Raw genomic sequence first — 21,187 nt, 5'->3', positions numbered from 1 at the left:
AAGGTACATTAAAAGAATTTTAATGCAAAAGTGTTTTGTTGCTTTTCAATGTCAAACCCATTTCGAGAAGGTGTCGTGTTTACCAGAAAGAGGCCTGAGAGATAATCTCCAGGGGTCTTTAACATTATGTAAGAACTCAAGTGGGTGCATTTAAACATTCAACTTTAACACAAACAGAGGAGTTCTGAGAAGACGAGAGTCGTGATTCATAGAAGATGACGTGAATCGGCAGCACACTCTAATGATGATGGTGAGTCACCGGTAGCACACGAAGAAGACGAAACACAAAATATGTTGGTCTGACAATAAAGTCGTTCTTCATATACAAGTGTTGCTACAGATTTCCCACCTTGGAGGCAGGGGTGTAAGGAAATATTGAGAGTATCATATCGCGATATTATGTTTTGTGATATTCATTTTGATTCTCAAAAATGATGTATTAATTGTATATATTGAGAAATTAACTAAATATTTTATTTTTGCAAAGATATGCACCCTCTTAAAGTATTTCCCCTCTCAAAGTAGGTCTGTGATGTTGGCTGTTACAGGGACTGATAAATGCAAATGCAGATCCCCCTTTTATGTTTATGGTGGTGTGTTCTTTAAACTATGACAGACCCGCAATATATCGCCTTGCTTAGAGTATCACATATTGAATCGTAACCCACGTATCACGATGTGTGTCGTGTCACCAGATTCATTTATAAGGGATGTCAGGCCCAGGCTTCACACTCATCATGGCATACTCAATCTCAAATACGGTTTCTCTCCGTCCCAAAGTTTTGATGAAAGCCTCTGCAACACGTCGGTCATGACCTGGAGCTCGCGGTCTGAAAATGTAATTTGTCTTTTTCTCTCTGCCATTGTTCTGCCTCCTGTGTTCTTGGTGCAAATGCAACATTTATACTTTGCCACATGGATAATTGCACCCAGCTGCAAAACTTTATCGCAGTATCTTTTGTGAATCGGACCTTGAGACGGGGAAGATAGCGGTTGCAAGTGATACACAATTTATGGTGCTATCAGCGGCCGCAATCCATTCTTTGTAAGTTCACCTGTAACTGTGTATGTGCATGTGAGCATGTGTATGAGGACGCATGAATGTGTCTGCCAACTGGTGAGATTTAAAGCTCAGTGAGAAACCAAAGGATGGACAGATGGACTGAGCCCTGTCCTACAGTATGTTAATGTTCTTCTTCTCACGCTTCATCCCTCTCTCCATCCGTCCATTAGTAGGGGTGAAAGCACCTGCCGACGCCTTCTGTTCTCTAACAAACCTCAGCTAATCTCAGTCATCGTCATATCTTAAACTTCTGTTCCCACTCTTCCTGCACAGCTTCCTCTTCTCTCTGTGAGTTTCTGTACATCACATGGACACGATGTCAACTAAACATCTTCATTTAGGGGTTAATCTTTTATTTTACCTTTAACAGTAACCAGTAATCATTTTGTGCATAAGTAATGCACAGTTGTCTCATCAAAAACAACTTTTGTAAAATCAGAACTTGACAGCTGTCAGCTTTCTGCTGCTGTATTATAACAATTCCAGTTATACATAATAAATAAAGCAAGGTCAGCCTCTGAGCACACAAGCAGAGACAGCAAATATTCAGACACGACACACATGACAAGTTGGATATTTAGATTCTGTGCAGTTTTAGTTTGGATGTGTGTAACTAGACAACATGTTTGTTCTCCATATTTAAAACAACAGAAATGAAAAAACAAGAATCATCGCCAGTCCAGGGAGGTTTGTTCTCAAAGAAAACATGAGATGAGTAGTTTCAGGCTCCTGTTGACGCGTTGAACTGTCTCATGTTACACTCCAATTATCAGCGGAGATGTTTAAGTGAAACAGACTGAGGATCAAATTAAATGATACAATTAAGTGTGTGCATACAGTATATTTAAAAATATATAAAAAGAGTAAAGGTATTAGTAGCCATACGTCTCACAAAATGTTTTAAATTAGTTTTTTTAAACTACATATTTAATATGTAGTTTCTTTCATTTTTAAAAAGATATAACAAACAGCCAGCTCCATCACTTTGTCTCACCTGTGCTTGATCAAAGGTGGAATTAATTAAAGGGAATTCCTGACATTTCTACTTTTTTTGTGGTTCAAATCTGAATCATAATAATGCAGAGAACATTTCTAAAGAAAAAAAGAACAGAAACAGGAAGTAGAAAGATCCTCCTTCAAAGAATATGCAATGAAATGTGCTGTATGCACCCATTTCAAGATGTAGGCACCACATAATCACTGCTCAGGTTATCCTTCAGCATTGACAGCAACCAGATATAATTTATTTTACATTCAACACTGACATCCTCAGAAATCAGGTTTTAATTATTTGAAATTCACTGTAGGAGCCCACAGTGTGTCTCTGCTGTTGATAAGGGGATTTAAAATGTGGCTAGTAACATGCAGGTGTTTCATTAGTTCCATCTATTCTCTCCTTTTTAGCGATGTGATTTCAAAGAGTCTCAGTAGAGCAAATGGAAAGATAAATACAGTAAAGATGAGAGTGAACACTCATGGACTCTGCTGTGATTCTCACAATCCCCAGCAGTATTGGATTACATTTAGTGTATTGTCATCTCAGCTGCAGCAGCATTTACTCCCTTTAAAAAAATCATCAAACAAGAGTTATCTAATCAAAGAACACTTGCCTGTATCCTTCTCACGAGTCACTACCTATGAGCATAATACCTGTCCTTCTAATGTCTTTAAAAATAGGATAAAATAGATAATAAGGTAGATGAAGGATACAAGGCGGGATGGCAGGGGCAGACAGGTGGCTCGGGAAGGATAGGATGTGTAAAAGTCTAAAGGAGGGATGAAGGGTTAAAGAGGAGTAAAAGAAGTGATAGGAGGGACGATATGAGTCATGGAGGAATAGAAGGAGGGATTAAATGAGTAAAGAAGAGGGCAGTTGGATTGATGGAAAAGAAGGTGGGATAAAAGGATTGATGGAAAGTGCAGAGGTAGTGATGATGGATAAGAGGAGGGATCACAGGAGGGATTATGGGTGGAGGAGCGTAGCGAGGAAAGGAGAAGAGGATGAAAAAGAGGGGATTGCAGGAACGATGTGGACAGAGGTCCTAAACACGTTTATAGCACTCAGGGCGCAGGCACAGTGTGTTGCCATGGCGACCAGGGGAGAGGTTGCGCGGGACAATCAATCACCAGGGGAGTGTGTGGAGGTGACAAACACACAGAGAGAGAGAAAGGGAGGTAGGCAAAATATAGCCACTAATGTAAGGACACGCACACAAACCTGCCGCTCTGCTGCTTAGTCATCATGCTAATGTCTATTCACAGAAACAGTGACTCTCATGGGAGAAGGTCACTCACATCGTCCTGAATGAATCCATCATGATTTCCCAGACATTTTTCTAATTTGATACTCCCCTGAAAGCACTGCTTTATGAATGTTAATTAATTGTTAGTTCATCTTTGAAAACCATATTTGTCAGATTTGATCAATTGTATGATGTCTGTAGACACATTTCACATTTCTGCACGTTAAACTCGAAACTAAGGCTGTGTCCGAAATATCTCCCTCCTCACGATGTAGTAAGTTCTATAGGACTACATACTGAACTCATTGGAGGGTTGGGCGATCGTTTCTATTTTCATCTCGTCCAGTCGTGGATACTCGAGGTCACTGATAGGCGCTCCGGTCACCAGCGGGGCGGCGGCCTGGCCGAGTCTGACAGAGCTTTGAAATGATCGATGCTTTATATCTTAGGCTACTGCAAGCAATACAGTTAAAGTTATGTGAATACACATTTATACAAAATGTTATTTGTAATTCAAACATTAAAAAATCTATTTAATAGCCGAGAGATGATTTTGGTCCCAGCTCTACACACTAACGCATAATTGAAAACACACATGCTCTTTTGCGTCTTCTGTTTCATTCCTCCTCCCTCTCTAATCTCTGTCGCCCTCCTTACTCGCTCACTCTGTATATGTGATCTCTCCTCTCCCATCATGCATGTTACAGTAAGTGTCTTCATTAGCCTCTGACTGTAATCCTCCACTCATCAAACAGCCATTTAAACAGTGATTGCTGATAGATCTGTTCCTATTCATTCCTTTTGGTGGTGACCGGGCAGAAAGGTGAACTCAAAGCTATTACTGAAATATGTGTGTGTTCTGAAGCCCCAATGGGATCTCTGAAACCACATTTAGTTGTCTCTTCATGTGCCAGAACCATAGACTGTATATATAAAGCCATAACTAAAGGAAATGCTTCCTCTATGCATAAACACACACATTGTGCCAAAGCTGTGGGTTCTGCTTTGAGTGCCCGAGGCTAGCTGGTGTAGCTGGCACTCAACATTACAGGCTGACAGATTGACCGGCTGGCTGTACAACTGCGGCTGAATGTCACAGTGTTCACCTGCTGTACTGCTGAGAGTCAGCACAAGGGAACAGAAACACAGGGAGGAACAGAGGGAGCACTGGACACGTCGAGGCAGGGCGTTTTCATTTTAGATACGATTGCCTCAGCTTTCACATTAGTAATGTTGTTCCGTACCCGAGTACACTTCTACATTAATAGTTTTACAAAATGTCAGAAAATAACAATTAATCGATCATCAAAACGGTTTTGCAATAATTTTTCTGTAGATCAATTTATAATAGCCGACTATCGTTGCAGCTGTAATCCCAAACCCATACAATGGAGGCGACCTTCACATTGTGCCTATATTTGTTTATATGTTGGAGATTAACAACGCCCCTCTCTGCCTGCCTTCATACTTTATCAGCCATGGGCGTGCAGGTCAGATGACGAGATTGGCGCGTGCTGCGCACATATAGCAGTCAACCTCTGGGTTTTGTTATGGTTGGTTTTCACAGCTGATGCAAACAGTGCACACGAACCATACTCGTACATGTTCTTATACACCGGGCCTGGGTCCTTGATGTGAAAGCCTCCTAACGGTGAAACAAAGAGGCCAAACAGCTACAACAGTAAACGATAGCATCTATAGCTTTAACTATTTTATATTTTGTTGGATAGTTTAGTCTATAGCAAGCATCACATTTAAAGGCTCAGCACGTTTTGTACCTAAAATCTCAAGTTGTTAAGCAACTAGTAACTATAGGTCGAATACATGTAGTGGAGTAAATTACAAGTACCTCAAATGTGTTCTTAAGAACAATACTTCATCCAACCACTTTGAAAGATGCCATTCTGTCGTACGCTTCTGCTTTATGAGAGGGTTTCATGGTGACGACACTCATCAGTAGTCGGCCAGTCTGACTTCAACTTTGATTTAGTATTTCTGGATTTCAGATTATTTTTTGGATTATAAAAAGACCCATGACCCATTTCTGTGTGTTTCACAAGTGGACCAGTATGCATAAGCACAACAACATATTGTGCACAGTACTTGACCAGTGCAAGAAAAAATAAAGTTTTTGCTTGGCCTTTATTAGCCCACAAGAGTTGCTCAGGAGGTTTGACTGCTGCTGCAGTTTCTGTGGTTACACGTTGAGCACCAGCAGTCATTATAGTAATCCATATCAGGGGATTTTAAGACAATCCTGAACTTGTTGTCTTGACGTTTAAATCTAACATTTAATAAAAAGTGACACATTACGATATATTAATACTCTCACAGTAATGCATTCTGGGATGCTGAATCCCACTTTGTATTGTCTAAAGGCTGCTTATTCATGGTCACCCCTCCTTTCCTTTATTCTACAAATCGATGTTTAACATCAATAAGTAATTTGTGCTGAAACCGAGGAGGTGACAGTCTAAGGATTTCATTAAAGGATTTTCATTACAGGTTTTCTGAGCAACAAAAACACTACCTCAGTTTTCAGAAGAAAATGCACTTAGATTTGATGACATGTTGAGGCCTTCTCGCTTTGTAAGAAAACCCAAAAGGAGGGTTTTACACACAGGCACTAAAAAAACTCTTTAATAACTTTCAATAACTGAGTGGTAAGGGCGAATATCACATAGGTGGTAATGGCCTGATCATGGATGGATTACTGAATGGGCATACTAGGCACAGGTTAGGGGAGCCCTGGGCCAGAGTCTCTGTTTGAAGTTACTGTAAACATTTCTTGTTGGGATGTCACAAAGAAACACAAAATGTCCTCAAAGACACAACAACACAGCTGCTGGGCTGTTTCTCCGAGTGTATAGCTGTCGGCAGCCCCGGCGTAGCTTCAGTTAGCAGTTGGCTGGAGTTCAGCCAGTCTGGCCCAATCCCAAATTCTACACTTATGGACTCTCTGACTTGGAGGCACACTCCAGTCTGGGAGAGTTTAGGGCTGTCCCACTGTCAAATCATGAAGTGATTGAGGGCTCTCTAGCAGACATTTTGAGGCCTTTATGAACAGTCCCTGTTCTGCAGATTTTTGGCTGAGGGAATTACCCACAATTCATAGTATGGTGATGTTAAACACGGGGTTACCAGGTAACAAAAACTTGATTATTTGTCAAATACCTCTGCTCTTGTAAGGCAATCGCCTGGAAGATGGAAGACAACATTATACTATTGCAAGCCCTTACAGCCTCTCACACTCAGGCATTTACCAGGTGACATCAGTTAAGTCTCAGGGTTTGAGGCTTTAGGGTGCACATTGGGATTGTGTCTCTGAGTCTAAGAATACTCAAATAAGAAACCGTTATTCATCACACATGATCATGAGTGGTTTGGTGGATGAACAGAGTTAAAAGCTCCACTGTCACTGCGTCATCATTTCTGAAAATGTGTTAGTACTGGTGTCTATTAAAGACAGTTCAGGTGTAATTTAAACAAGCGTATGGCTGTCTGTGCTTCTTGTCACATCGTATTGATCCCTGAGGGGGTAATTATCCTTTTCTCTGCGTCCACTTGCATGGGCAGGTCAGATGTCAGCTTCAAAACAGTCTCTGGAGCCCTGAGGGATTTAGTATCTTATTTACGGGTGGTGGAGGCTTGCTGTCATAGAGGTTTGAATTTAGGCGCTCCAGTGGACAGGCATCAGCTGGAAATGCCAACAAGCTGTGTGCAAATAAACAGAGCATAAACATCCCACAGGCAATCATGCATAAAGAATCACAATCCATCGTGTTCACCCGATTTTAGTGTCCTCATCTGTCCACAGCAAGTGTGCAACAAGTGCTGATAACACAATGACAGATTAGGGTCATTTGAGTTACCTGACACATAACTCATCCAAAAAGACTCCATACGAGCCTTTTATCAAATGCAAATCCAGTTTCAAATCTTAAAAAATTAAAATCAGAATTATGGAGATGAAAGTTAGTTAAAATGTCTCGTTCAGTGTTTTGTTGTACTTTGCTCCACCCTCTCCACCTCTTGTTGTTACGTCCGGTTCCAAAAAACAAGATGGCGATGGCCAAAACTCCCGGCTTTAAAACCGTAGTCCACAGACTAATGGGTGATGTCACGGTGACTACGATTCTTATTTACAGTCCATGATAAATTTGACAAAGAATCAAAGAGCAGTGACTCCAGGTCACCTGCCACTCTGAGTTAGCAGGTAAAAGACTTGTATCTGCTCATCTAAAAGTTGTTGTGGCAGCAAGACACTTTTGAAGTTACCTCTCTGTCTCTCGTGTTTTTCTCGGCCTATTTCTGTCCTTTCTCTCCCTCTCTGTCTGTCACTCACTCTACTTCTCCTTCCTACATTTCATTCTCCTATGTGGCTCACAAACACAAAGCTTTCCAACTGTGCAAACTGGCTACAATGTGCCAGTGAAATTGTCCTTCAGCTGGCAGGAGGTCATTTTATTGTCATCAAAAAAGTTCTGATCTGAGTTTATAAAATACTACTTTGCCATGTGTGAGTGCACGATGAAAAGCCAAAGATGCCCTCCCACTCACTCTCCCCCAATCACACCCTCCCCCCGCTCTCTTTGTTCCTCATTCGGAGCATCTTCTTTTGTGAAGGACTATTTGTACTCTTAGCCGCTAACAAAAAATCAGGCGGTCTAGATTAAAAGTGTTTGAGGCTCAAGGGCTTCAATCTACAGATTAGAGGCAGCACACCACTCTGCCGAACGAGATCAAGGTGCAACAAGAAGGGGCTGCTGTTTTGGTTTCTACCTCTAAATGTCTGAGAAGAGTTTGCAGCACAACATGTTTTCTCTTTATCATAAACTAAGTGGCTGCTCTCGTCACATAGATACGATTTAGATTCTGGTTCTTAGCCCAACATCTCTTTTTCTCTCACACACCACATCCTCCCTCTGTGCCCACTTTCTCATCCCATATATCAAGTTAAAGGAAATTTGATGATAATTTCCCTTCTTCAGACACCTCTTTAATATCAGCTGCTGCCAGCTGGCTGACGACTAAGAAGCTCTGCCTGCTGTAAATTCTGATGACACTAATTTCAAGTAGGGAATGATTATAAAGTGTTTCTCAAGAGGACAACTACGGAACCCAGCTGTCAGGGACGTTAATGCATGATTTAGCCTTTGTACTGGAGTGAGGAACACCCAGTGTGCACCTGTGTGTATGTGTGTATATGTGATGATAACACCACCTGCTGTTGACTTGACACGGGGAAGAATAGAGCGATGTGGAGACGCGCTCTGATGTATTTATTTGATATAATACACAATTTATCGTTCTATTCTATTAACCCTACAAAAACGGACCTAATAAGGATATTGTTGCTTGCATGAGCCAGTTAAAATCAATAAAAAAACGGAACAAACATAAATGTTTCGTGTCATCACGTGGCGATGTCATTACGTTAAGTTACGTGCAGTACAAAATGTGGTGACGTGCGGCGGCGCCATAGGCAGATCACAGAAATTGGCATATCTCAAAATAACTAAAGAAATGTACATAGTTGTTTCAGTGTTAAGAAATATTTAGTTCATGTTTCTACATTTACAAATCTTTTGGATCAATATGTTTTGTGTGTGTATTTAGTCAAATGTGATGGAAAAACGATTTTTGTATTTTCTTTTAAAGTTTATGACACAATATCAATACTTTTATCAATTATTATGGTTTATTGACTTAAATAGCATGTTAGCTCAGGTTGTTCAGATTTTAGGGATATGAAGCATTTGGAGAAACTAAATAAATGACATCACAGTAAGAAAAATACCAATGTATAAACTGGCGGACCATTTCTGTTGCAGAGGTTAACTGCTGAATTGGAATGTTGCGTTGACATGTTTTTTGTTTTACCTCCAGAGGTAGTTTTTGGTTTCATTGGCCCAGGTAAAGAACGATTTGTATTTGACATTTCTGCTTCCACATCAGTAAAATGGAGTTGTACAGTTTTCAAAAGAGCTACTTCTTACCAAATAAATAGTCCCTAGTTTCCATTGTTTCTGTGCACGTTTGTGTGTGTTTGCTGCCCGGTATCCACAGGAATTATGCCCATACTTGACTATTTTTACTCTTCATGATTTAGTTCCAGTGCCAACGTTTAGTGCCGAATGGATGTGTCCTTTACATAACCATGCAGAAAGTAAGTGTGTAGAGGTCGAGGTAGTGCATGGGTTGAACCATAACCATAACCACGGTCTTTCCCTAACCTACTGTAGCAGATATAACAGAAAGCGAGAACTGTGTTTGTATTTGTACGTGGGTGTGGTGCCCTTTTGGGAGGTGATGTCACCAGTGATTGGCAAAAACACAAAGGGAGGCATCTGTGTAACCAGCAGGAGACACACACACACACACACACACAGACACACACACACACACACACACACACACACACACACACACACACACACACACACACACACACACACACACACACACACACAGACAGACAGACAGACCCTATCCCTCTGTATCTTTTTAAAATTTCTCACACTTCCTTTCTCTCCCTCTCAAAGGGGAGATGTAACAAAGTGTGTCTGATGTGGTAAGTACACACACCAAAGAATCTAATTAAAGACACACAGGTAATTAAATTATGGATTGCAGCTGGAGCTAAACTTTTTTAAAGTTTCTCACTTCACTATTTTTCTCTTTCGTCTCCTTTAGATAAGAATCTTCTACATACATTATGTACTTTCCACTAGACAAACAACAACATGTATATTTGAAGAATGACACTTGGAGAGTGCAGCCCCCCCCCCCCCCCCCCCCAAGGCCAAATGTGCATTCCTACGATGGTCCCATTTCTGGAGTTGAGAAGTCATTCTTTAAGTCGTAATGTGGAAACAACACGGACGCTAAAAAGAAGATTTGTTGTATTCCATTGCTCAGAGCATTTAAACAACACGTTGATATCTGTTTCGACTTGAGGAAGCGTTCACATTAATTATTCCAACACCACATGAATGCAGCACAAATGCCCTATCTCGCAATGCTAACAAAAGTGAAACATAATTTGTGTATCTGCCCCTAGATTTTGATCCACTCCAACATTTGATGGGTTCTTCCTTGGCTTCCATCCGATCAGTTGTTTTTGTTATATCCTGTTGAGATACAAACTGAGCCTCCTCCTTGGTAGAGGTACAAATTGTTCCTGACTGTCACTTTCAAGATTCTTTCAGAATTGTTAGGGATCAACATGTCCTTTTAACTAAACAACAAAATAAATGATTTGTCATCAACAACTCCAGTTTAGGCAAATTTATTTGAAAGATAAAATAAAGTTGAATGGTAAAATCAATATGCAAACTGTGTAAACATCAATCAGTTTACTTAGTGTAGATGCGTGCACACAGCTTTGTGTGCACTGAGGGATTATTAGAAACATTTTGGATATGCTCACTTTCAGATTGACCTCCAAATGAAGTGGATTAGATTATTTTGGCTAAACTGTTTGCTTATTAAAACATGTCTGGTCGCCAAAGTGATGACCATAACTATGAAAATAAGAGTCGTAACCTCAAATACTATATAATAAGCAGTAATCCCAAAGTGTAAAATACTCAGTCAAGATATGTCTATTAAACAGTAACACACTACACACCATTACTGTGTCCTATTCATCATGAGATGACACACACACACACACACACACACACACACACACACACACACACACACACACACACACACTGGCAGCACACAAGGCTCAAGGCGGACTTTAACAGTCTTGAAAGTGTTAACTCTGATGGAAATGGAGGATTTTGAATCCTCTTTTAATGGTCACACATTAGTACACACAGCACAGCAATATAGACTGTGCATTTAACCCGTCCTAGCATTAGGAGCAGTATACAGCACCCGGGGGAGACACCTCAGCAGTGCCCAGGAGGTGAACTGGTACCTCTCAAAGTATCAGTCCACACAACCTACTTGGTTCGTTCAGGACCATCTGCTTCCCGAGCCAAGTCCCTATGGACTAAGGACTGAGCTACTGCTGCTTGATTTGATCACTGCTGGCATTTCAATGCCCAGTCTTGGTATGGGAGAGGTCAGGTGTGATTATCAGGTTCCTACTTATCCTATTCTTTAAACTGCCAGTGTCTCGTAATATGGTAAAGTCTAATGCATAACAATCCTTGAGAGACCTGTTGTTACATATTAACATATTTCCTGGCACTTTTTACTGTGCGCCACGGTGCAGGGATGGTATGTAGAGGACCTTTGAGCATGCTCTGGAAGCTATAGTTCTATATGACTATAGTTCTATATGACTATAGTTCTGTATGACTATAGTTCTATGACTATTGTTCTATATGACTATAGTTCTATGACTATAGTTCTATATGACTATGGTTCTGTATAACTATAGTTCTATGACTATAGTTCTGTATGACTATAGTTCTATGACTATAGTTCTATATGACTATAGTTCTATATGACTATAGTTCTGTATGACTATAGTTCTATGACTATAGTTCTATATGACTATAGTTCTGTATGACTATAGTTCTATGACTATAGTTCTATATGACTATAGTTCTATGACTATAGTTCTATATGACTATAGTTCTATGACTATAGTTCTATATGACTATAGTTCTGTATAACTATAGTTCTATGACTATAGTTCTATATGACCATAGTTCTATGACTATAGTTCTATATTACTATAGTTCTATATGACTATAGTTCTGTATGACTATAGTTCTATGACTATAGTTCTATATGACTATAGTTCTATGACTATAGTTCTATATGACTATAGTTCTGTATAACTATAGTTCTATGACTATAGTTCTATGACTATAGTTCTATATAACTATAGTTCTATATGACTATAGTTCTGTATGACTATAGTTCTATGACTATAGTTCTATATGACTATAGTTCTATGACTATAGTTCTATATGACTATAGTTCTGTATAACTATAGTTCTATGACTATAGTTCTATATGACTATAGTTCTATGACTATAGTTCTATATCACTATAGTTATATGACTATAGTTATGTATAACTATAGTTCTATGACTATAGTTCTGTATGACTATAGTTATATGACTATAGGTCTATATGACTATAGTTCTATGACTATAGTTCTATATGACTATAGTTCTATGACTATAGTTCTATATGACTATAGTTCTGTATGACTATAGTTCTATGACTATTGTTCTATATGACTATAGTTCTATGACTATAGTTCTGTATGACTATAGTTATATGACTATAGTTCTATGACTATAGTTCTGTATGACTATAGTTATATGACTATAGTTCTGTATGACTATAGTTATATGACTATAGTTCTATATGACTATAGTTCTATATGACTTTGTTCTGTATGACTATAGTGCTATACGACTATAGTTCTATATGACTACAGTTCTATGATTATAGTTCTATACAACTATAGCTCTATATGACTATAGTTCTATATGACTTTGTTCTATATGCTATAGTTCTTTATGACTTTGTTCTTTATGACTATAGTTCTGTAAGACACATCTCACGTTTTCTCATGGGAACTCTCAAATAATAATAATAATAATAATAAATTGTATTTGTAAAGCGCCTTTCCAAGCTAAAAGCAATCTCTAGGCGCTACAATGCAGGACAACAACAACAACAACAGACATAAGATTTTACGGAAAGGCTTTTGTGATGAAATGGCACAAGATAAACAGCACTTTGGCAACAACACTTTGCTGCTTTGCAACACTCTGTAGGCACGCACTCACACACACACTCACTCACACACGCACTCACACACAGAGGCAAAGCAATGGATCAGAAATGAAAGAAAAATCAGAGAAGTGCTTTTATGATGTTTCCATCTCAAACTAATGAAGAGAGCATTAAGCGGCATGCTGCTGTGATGGCTAAAACACTTGCATTACCTTTTATTTGTTGTATTCATTTAGAAAAAGCTTTTACACATAACACCTGCTGACTGCACCAATAAACCAGAATCAAATAGAAATCACGAATGGGCTGCATTACAGCCAGTAAACAAAGAAGTGGATGATTGAACAGCACCGAGGCCGCTCCTGAGTGTGGAAGAACACATTTTCAAAGTGAATTTTTCATACAGACAGCCACCACAGTAAATAGAGAATGTGCCAGTGTATTAGAGTTGAATAATGTCTTTGTGAAAGCTGACATATTAATGTAGGATTTTGATCAATATATGTGTAAATCACTTTGTATATATATATATATATATATATATATATATATATATATATATATATATATATACAATATTATATATATGTTATATTATATATATATATATATATATATATATATTATATTATATATATATATATATATATATATATATATATATTATATATTTATATATTATATATATATCTGTGTGTCTGTCTTTTAGACCTAATTTACAGATGTGTGATGTGCATAATTATAATGCTTGGTGTTGTTATGATACACACACCAATCACTGCATTTGTATTTATCTCCATTTCCACTGTCTGTACTTTGTCCACAGTGACATCCATTTACTCCATGATGGGGCTTCTACTATGTTTCTGTTCTTACCACGAGGGATGTCACAAGAACCGATACTTTGCTACCAGGTCAATGCAAAAATTCTGAAAACTACAGTACCGCAGGTACCGGGGATCAAGGCTTGACACTAACGGCGTCCCATTATCCCTATTGTTTCCCTGATAATGCTACATTTTAAACAACAGATCCGACAAGACACTGTAGGTGTTTCCCTTATTCTCGCTCTCTAAGTCTCTGGTATACAGCAGGGGTGGACAGTAACCAAGTAGATTTAGATTGGGATAAAACCCTCTTTTTAATGTTCACACATGCAGAGCACACAGCACACACAGAGACATTTGAAATTTGTTCTCTGCTTTTAACCCATCCTAGTACCAGGAGTCTATTACTAGGAGCAGTAGGCAGCTCATAGGACAGCGCCCAGCGAGCAATGGGAGTGAGGATGTCCGGTCCCTTGCTCAAGGGCACCAAGGCAGGGCAGGAGGTGAACTGGGACCTCTCCAAGTAGCAGTCACACTTCACTTCATTTCATTTTTTTTTAGGTCTAGTCAGTGACTTGAACCAGCAACCCTACGGCTCACAGTCCAAGCCCCTACTGGCTGAGCCACTGCCGGACTGTAGGCTACATGTACTCAAGTACTGTACTCAAAGCTAGGGTTGGTTATCAGGAGAAGCTAGCAAGACAAAATAAAAATATCCAACTAAATAAACTTTTACTTGGAACAGAGTATTTTTACACTTTATACTTTTTCTTAATTAAAAGATTTGAGTACTTATTTCACCACTGGTAGTGTGTACTGTATGTGAATGTCCCTGACATTAGACTGAGGTGGTCCCAGTGTCCACAGGGACTAAATAACAAAGGGAGGCCAACAAACATGCTCTCTGTCCCACTCTCTGCCTCCCTCTCTCTCACACAAATTCTCATTAGGATACATTGAGGCTAAATCAGGGAGCAAAGTGGTCTCTCAACAATCATTTTCTTTATGCCTGCTGAGCCTTGTTCCCTTTGAGGAGACAATCAGTGTCAGCCGACAGAGCAGAGAGAGGCAGAGAGAGAACAGGAGAATTGCATGTTAAAATTCACTGACCCAAACACAAAATCTCTCTGTGGCCCTAAAATGGCTCTGAGAGCTTGACAGGAGAGTGTGCGAGTACGTGACTGAACATCTGAATAAAGAAAGCCGATTCTCCCCCAGATGTTAGTCCAGTTTACTGCACCTCATTTCAGCAACTCAATTTAAATATGCTTTGATTGATTGTTTATTTTTATCTCAACGTGACAATATAAATGTTAAATATATCTTTGTATCTTAGTCATTCCTCTATACTCTCTTCTCTCTCTATTTTTAGTAGTTTTCCTCTCTGCTTTCCTCCTTTTATGTTGCTGTTTTATTTGTTGTTTAATGTTTTATTACCATGTGGAATACTTTGAATGGCATTTGTATTAATGGTGCTAAACAAATAAACTTGAAAACTGTGTTTCTCTTTCTCAAAAGGTTTTCATCCAAAAACATCAAGGTCGTCTTATACTTGGTATAATACAGACAAGAGTTGTGTGTGAATTTATTACCCACTGTTTTCACTGTTTCTGTGTGGATTACTGTGCTGCTACTATCAGAGAGACTGCATCAACATATCTAGATTTGATCTAATTGAATGAATTGAACTTCCTTCTTTAGTCAGAGCTGAAGTCACCCTGCCTTTGGTTGATTGGTTGCAAACAACACTTTCGCATCACAATCCTCAAACATCCTTATCCTCCACTCCCGGTTTTTAAATTCCTAACATACTACATCATCAGTCCAGAGTCACAGTAATATTGTCAGGAAGCTATAATCATCTACTTATAATATCAGGAACAGAAGCTCATTGTACTGGTGCGCTCACTGCACCCTGAGTCACTCTGGGTAAGAGCATTGACTGGATGACTACAATGTAAAAGTGGATGTAAAATCAGAGCATAAATTGAGGTTAAATAGGGCGTGAAAGGAAGAAGAAGCAGAGGAATACAACTGGGGCCTGGGCTGCATGTTAACTCAGAGTGTTTTTTCTATTAAATATAACAATATACATGTCCTGAGGCTGCTGCCAAATAGCTCCTCAGTCAGGAAATTACAGCTGTGCGTGCGGGTCTGCTGCTGTCGGTCTTTAGGTGCTTTCAAGCGAAGAGAGAATGAGTATTTGTCTGAAAGTAAGTAAAGTCTTAAGTCTCAAAGTTTCCCCTTTACACTCAGCTCTCAGACATTATACAAAGATTACTCACCTGCATTGACCCACAGCTTGTTTGACTCGAGAGATGAGATGAGTTCTGGTTATAATCCTGCTTTGAATGGTCCATTAGCAGAAAGTCTGCAGCAACTGGCTAACAATGGATACAATGGATGCTAAACATATGTATATACAGTATTTTTTCTTTTTATAGTAAATACAAATACAAGGATACATCCGGATTGTGGTTTCTATCCGTCCAACTGTCCCAGATTCATATTCTATGGACTGGACTATAGTTAATTAATGAATTAAGAATTATTCCATCTGAAATCACTCCCTTGTTCACTCATTCACTTCTCCATAGATAATATAGTTTACTCAATAGTCACACTTATCATCGTCCATCAATGACAGCTGTAGAGTCGGTTATATTTTATCATTAATGTGCAGAGCATTGCATTGTGGGATTGTGAGAAAGTAGTATACATGCCATGGACACAACTTTGAGGGCGACATATAGTGGATACATTTACATCCTCAGAATTAAAATATTCAAGAAAGAAGAGGAAATATTTAGATTACAGAAGGAGGATACACTGTTACACTTTGATTGTTAGTAGTGTAGTACTTCTCCATGACATAGTGATTAAAACATGTTTTTCTTACTTGTGACTTGTGGCTTCTGCAGGAGCATATAACATCGATTAACAATCTCATAGCTGGTGGTAAGTCTACCTTGGATGGTAACGACATTAACATCTTTTGTTGAGAATATGTTTGGGATTTTCACTTCCATAAACCCACTGTAGAGCACTATAACTCAAGGCTTTCCTGTTTCCTCCACAAAATCACATTTTACCCACTCAAACAGATGCAGTTTGTCAGTTCTGAAACACGCACTCTGTCTACAAAACAAAAGGGACCATCTGAACATTCTGTCTCTTGACTCGTCCTGTCCATGCACCGTTTGGTCTGTTCTTCTTGACTGATGTGGAGCCCACTGGTAAAATCAATAAGAGACCTCAGTTTACGCCTGGATTCAGCTCAGCAGCGGTTTACCTAATATTCATGTGAGCCAATTCCACCTTTCTCCAAAACTTGAAACTTTCAAAAAGAGGGATGCTCTACGTCACCCCAACAAGTGTGTTAATATATCTCATCCTGCATATGAGGTGTACGAACCAAAAAACACTGTAAAAGATTGACATCAGTAACCTCCACTCCTTTCTGATCCTTTTGAGCTTAACTCACTCTTGATTTCAAACAGATCTGGGAATTTGAATTCAACCTAAAGGAAGTCGAGTCTGTGTGAAGTGGTGGGTGGATTTATTTCAGTGAAGCTTGGGAACGTCAGTCGTCTCTACTCAACATTGTTTACTGGATCACAAGGTATCGGCAGGAGTTTTAATACCGCAACTGCATAACCGGCATATTGAGTATTACATTTAATATAGGGGCGTTTTGCTTAACAAAAAGACAAACATATAATAATACTTTATTATAACTTTATTTGAACACAAGACATGTCCCGAGCCGATCCTAAGGATGGCATTGGTGTTGATCCGGACATATTTTAATGGACCACTGCCAGCTAAAATAAATGGGATCCTTTCTTTCCTGAACTCCACTGTGTTTTGTTAGCCTGCTGGTGTCGCAGCACTGTTCTCCTTCACGACAGCAGAGCTCTACAGTGTGAGCATCTCTCTGCATATGAGATGAGTGTATCAATGTGAGAAAGGATTTTCAAACACGCCAGTGTTGACTGCTCTGACACCCGGGTTGGCAAAAGGCTTAACAGTGATAAAAACATTCAGCTAGCAGCTTCTCATTTTAGCCGTCTTAAACGACAAATGTCTCCAGCGGCGGATCAGCTGTTTACAAATTAGGGTTGTGACCATATCAGATTTGAACAACAATTACACTAATGGATAGTGAAAAGGAAACCAGATAAAGTGATGAACAAAAAAAATCAACAAGGCCTAACATCAAACTATAAAGTAAAGAATATCTGTCTGTCTGTCTGTCTACTCGTCACATATCTCAAGAACTGTTCATCCGATCTACTTCACACTTGGTGAGTGTTATGCTGGGGACCCAAGGGTGTGCTTTGTCAATTTTGGTGTAATTTTGACACGTTCAATATTAATAAACACTGAATAAACAAGTGAACAATGCTCTGTGCAGCAGCGGGGGCGGGGCTTCAGGAGGAGACGCTTCGTCCACAGCAGACCTTTACAGGGAGTGGCTCATTTACTGCAGTTCACTTTTGCTGCTGGATAACTAACGTTACATCATGGATGCTGGGTAACTAACGTTACAACTGAACTCACTATCCTGGAGTCAACGAGCACGCATGGATAGCCTACAGGAACAGAATTGTGTACGTTTGAGAAGTTTGTCATAGCCTACTAACTTATAACGTTACAGCCGACAAAATACCTCTACCAATTAAATCCATGCTCTACGTTATAACTGTGGCAGTTATCTCAATATGTCAAAGCAAGCAACTAATATTCCTATTTTAAAATGAATACATCCACTCAGAGTATTTCACCGGTGTTTCTGACCGCGATTGTAAGAAGGACTTGGGTCAGTTGTGGCTGAGGAGGAACAGCAGTGGTCCACCAATCGGAAGGCCCCTGCGGTCAACATGTCAGTGTCCTTGGGCAAGATACTGAACCCCACATTTCCTCCGATGGCTTAGCCAATGGTGTATGAGTGCGTGTGAATGTTAATTTCTCCACCTTGTATGGGAGCCTCTACCACCAGTGTATGAAGGCTGATTGACAGACTTGTGTTGTAAAGCGCTTTGAGTGGTCACACATATAAATATAAATGCAGTCCATTTGCCATTAACAATGTGTCAGTTACATATTTAATCAACATTTAGGTAAATATTAGTATGGGATTGGACTCTGTACCAGCAGATTCTCAGTATTAAAGGACTCTGATAGGGATTGGGAGTATCCCTACAAAACATACAAAGGAAAAGACATCCGTTAAGCCCTGGAAGGCTGTACATATTCACTTCATTAACTAATCAATATTTATGACAAAGATGGCAAACGATAGGGAAGGAAACCTCACAATGTTTTATATCTTCTATTCGAAAATTGTTGATGTTCCAAACAAAATAACTGCTTTTTCCCTGCTCGTCTCTTATTTTGCAGTCAGAGTCTGTTAAATCTCATAAGGTATTCTGCACTTTGCTCAAAGATACATTTTGTTTTGAGTCTTAACACCTGTATAGAGTGCTGCAGGGATGATTTTGTGGGCCAACCACAGCAAGTAAGCATTGCATTGGTTCCTTGGACAAAAAGCCAATGGGAGTTTGTATTATAACAGACTATAAGGTCTGTGGCAAACAAACGCTTATGATTCTAGTGCTCGGGTGATCACGTTTAGTTCTCAGTTAGCCACTTGTTAGCAATCGTCTTTTTTAAAACATGTAAAAGCTTAAAAATTCACGAGTGGGGTATTTACTGCCCTTTTGTATGCACAGAAAAAAAACCTTAAAATATTTTAAGCTTGTGTTAACCACCGACCTTATTTCAGGCATCTCACCAAAACCCATAAAAAAAACCCATCGACTTCGAGAAGAGCAAAGCCACGTGAATAAATTTACCACAAAGTTCCACTGGATAGACTTTACATTTAATTTCCAGCTATAACAGATCTCTCTGAAAGGAGCGAATAATGGTGTTAAAAAAATCAAAATAGGCTGTGGCCTCTAAAAAATAAGAAAGAACTAGTGCGCTGACGGAAGTATTTTTGATCACGCAGGGATTGTGTCCTGCACAAACAGATTTTTCAGCTTCACAACAAAATACTTTGCTAAAGCAGTTACAAACTTTTGAAGGTCTATTTTGAAGAATGGAGGAAGATTTTCCTTTGATTCCCTGCACTTATGTTTTTGGACCAATCTTAAGGATTTAACTCAACAGCCAAACAACAGTCAACGCTTGATTATATAACGTTTTTGCTTTTCAGCAATGTCCTGCACGCGCTTTATGTTGCAGAATAAACAAGATGTATCTTAAAATTAAATTTGTATTAGCTAAAAGCATTGCGAGTATTTAAACATATTGACATGCTATGTGTGACATAATAATAAAAAGATCATGATGATGATGATGAAAGAGAAATCATATTTAAACTTGGTGATATTGTTCTGTTATCTTGATTATTTTCTGTCTTTTTCTGCATGTAGTTTCCTTCTTTTCTTACTTCCCCTTTCCTATTTTCTTATCTGCAGTTTCTTCTCTCCTCTCATGGAGCTCGGACAGCGCAGATGGTAAATGGAACAGGACAAATGCATCAGCCTCACCTAACACTTTTTCACCATCCATCTCACTGTATGCTGTATGTGCTCTTGCACACTGTAGTGATTCCTGAACTCCTGTTCTCTTCCATTTGTTATCTTAACAATATAAAAAGCCTCAAAATAAAAATGATTTCAGATACAAAGAAAAAGGTAGTTGGGAGTTTTGCACATGGCACACTAAACCAATGGGTCTATGTAACAACTAAGCACATCTAGTCTCATATCATTTGAAACTGTATTAAACTTGAACCCAGGATGACTGATGTAACCATCATGCCATATATTTCAGCAAACAACAATGTTGATGTTGAGACATGAAGAAACATGCTGACCACAACTTCCTCTATACAGTTAGGTCCATAAATATTTGGACATTGACACAATGTTCATCATTTTGGCTCTGTACACGACCACAATGGACTTGAAATTAAACAATCAATATGTGCTTTAAGTGCAGACTTTCAGCTTTAATTTGAGGGTATTTACATCCAAATCGGATGAATGGTGGAGGAATTATAACACATGTTTTTGTTATTTCTCTGATGGGTTTGTTTTGATGTTTCAGCCTAATGATGGCTTGCTTCACTGATAGTGACAGCACTTTAGACTTCATATTGAGAGTTGACCTCAACACATTCCGAAAGCAAATACCACACTTGAAATGAACTCTAGACCTTTTATCTGCTCCTTGTCAATGAACTTGTTTAATGCATTTAAATGTCACTTTATAATGTGTTTTTCTTGCACTGAAACATGTCTTAATGCTTTTAATGTCTT

General features: G+C 39.1%; 1 protein-coding gene across 5 annotated transcripts in view; it reads right to left on the bottom strand.

Moving 5' to 3' along the window:
• Window positions 1-21,187, bottom strand: part of slc8a2b (solute carrier family 8 member 2b) — a 155,686-nt gene that overhangs the window by 45,146 nt on the left and 89,353 nt on the right. The gene's annotated exons all lie outside the window — the stretch shown is intronic.

Source organism: Cottoperca gobio, chromosome 13, assembly GCF_900634415.1.
Source record: "Cottoperca gobio chromosome 13, fCotGob3.1, whole genome shotgun sequence".
In the NCBI taxonomy this organism is placed as follows: Eukaryota; Metazoa; Chordata; class Actinopteri; order Perciformes; family Bovichtidae; genus Cottoperca; species Cottoperca gobio.
Note: the sequence above shows the minus strand (reverse complement) of the source record. Positions and strands in the feature narration are given on the sequence as shown.